The sequence below is a fragment of the Triticum aestivum genome, unplaced genomic scaffold, assembly GCF_018294505.1.
Source record: "Triticum aestivum cultivar Chinese Spring unplaced genomic scaffold, IWGSC CS RefSeq v2.1 scaffold121757, whole genome shotgun sequence".
Taxonomy (NCBI): Eukaryota; Viridiplantae; Streptophyta; class Magnoliopsida; order Poales; family Poaceae; genus Triticum; species Triticum aestivum.
The window spans coordinates 1-1,883 of record NW_025255659.1 but is presented as its reverse complement, the minus strand read 5'-3'; the positions used below and the strand labels follow the sequence as shown (position 1 = coordinate 1,883).

General features: G+C 53.9%; 1 long non-coding RNA gene across 1 annotated transcript; it reads left to right on the top strand.

Annotated features, from left to right (window-relative positions):
* Positions 1-8: 8 nt before the first annotated feature.
* LOC123177561 (uncharacterized) lies at positions 9-1,124 on the top strand. Its single transcript, XR_006488994.1, has 2 exons — positions 9-125; positions 225-1,124. It is a non-coding gene; the product is annotated as an uncharacterized lncRNA (long non-coding RNA).
* Positions 1,125-1,883: the final 759 nt, after the last annotated feature.

Below are 1,883 nucleotides of genomic sequence, written 5' to 3'. Positions count from 1 at the left end.
AGGGCCCGCTTGGATTGTCGTTTTCAGGGCAAATACACCGGTAAAATATACCTCCGTATGGAAAATTCAGACCGGCTACGCATGGCTGCTTGGTTGATCGTTTTTGGTCCGTAATATTTACACAGGTTCGTTCGATTACACCTGTAATTAACCGGTATTTGGTACAGACCTCGGCCCGTCGTTTCTCCCAGCATCTTCGTAATCCTCTCCTCTTTTGAGCCTAGGCGAGGTCGACGGCTTCGCCGCGACGCCGCCGCAACCACCACGGACCGGCAGGCTCTGGCGCCAGCGTCAATGATGGAGTGCCGGCGGCGATGATTGATTCTGGCGCCGGCGAGGCGCCGGCGACGTTGACCGCGACGGCGGCTTGGTGATGACGGGGTTGTTCATGCGCGTCGCTATAGGATCCGCACCACGCGTCAGATCTCCTTGTTGATGCCGATGACCTAGTCCAGCTCGCCCGCCACCGCGCGACTTCTCCGCCGGCTGCGCACGGCCGACGGCCTTGACCAGAGAGGTGGAGATCGGGATGGTGTCGGGCACCAGGAACTGCAAGGGCAGCCTCTTTAGCGGGGGGAGGGGGTGGACGGGAGCGGCGGCGACGGCGGCAGCTTCCTGATCCATTCATCCCCCACGACAGCCAATGAGGAAGAAGACGCGTGATTATGGACGTGGGAACCGTGAAGGGGAAGGACAGAATTTACAAGCGGAAATTGTATCCGGCTGTAAATTACTGGAGACCAGTATTATGCGGTTGTAACTTGTTCCGACTGTAAGATTTTTTCGGGGCTTCCAAGCGGGGCCTAACAATGAATTGTTTTTCTCCTGTATGTATATGCGCTCACACGAATCTTACGAAGAATTGATCAATCGTGAACTACAAAGAAAGAAGAACCGATGGAAGAACGCAGCGCCAGCCTCCATCGATTCAAGAATTGGAAGCCTCGAACACACTCTGCCAAAGGACAGAAAATCAATCAATTGAGCGGATTTATCATACTCCAAGCAGGAACATCAGAACTTGAAATTGGGCACAATTTTCAATTACACAAGGAAGACGCACAGAAAAGGATATGGGCGTTGGCATCCAGGATCACTCGATCGAAAATCCATACCAATAACTGTAAGCATCCATGTGATTTCTTCAATTTGTGATGTTCTTACCTCTTAAATGAGATCGGCCGCGGATCAGCGGACTCGATTCCGGACGGAGGAAGGTCTAAGCGGCGGCCGCTCGTCCACTCTCCTCCTCCCTTTTCCCCCTGGATGCGATGGTTGAGGCCGCACCCGCGGCCTCCATCGGCACAGCCGTCTACAGCGGCGACAACCACATCCCGGCAGCAACGCTCCTCCCTCCGGAGGAGCACCACGGCCCGCCACGCAGCCCGGCAACAGAGACGGCCAACGCGCATGCGGAGCGCAGTTCTCTCCGCCACACCTTGGCACGGCGGCGGCCTTCGGCTCCGACGCCGCTTCTCCTGATGCGGCGCGATGGCGCGGCGGCCAACATCCGTCCCACGGCGTGGAGATGCTGCCCAGGCGCAGACGACCTTCGATTGGCGACGCCATCTTCCCTCCTAATTCCTCACGAGGAGATGTGCTATGACTCTGTACAGCCAAAGCTAACTCAATCGATGGATTCTTGGCCGTAGCGAGAATCACCGGAGAACCTTATCTCTTCGGCCATTTAACAATTTGCATTTTTTTATTGCCAAATAAGGACATCAGCTTTAGTACTACTTGCATAGAAGCCCTCAGGCTAATTGTGATCGTATCACTCAGACTCTCTGGTCTTCATATTGTGCATCATATTTTAAAAAATGAATTCTACATGTATTATGAGCATAGTAGTATTGTTCAAGTGTTCATACCTTGAATTTCCA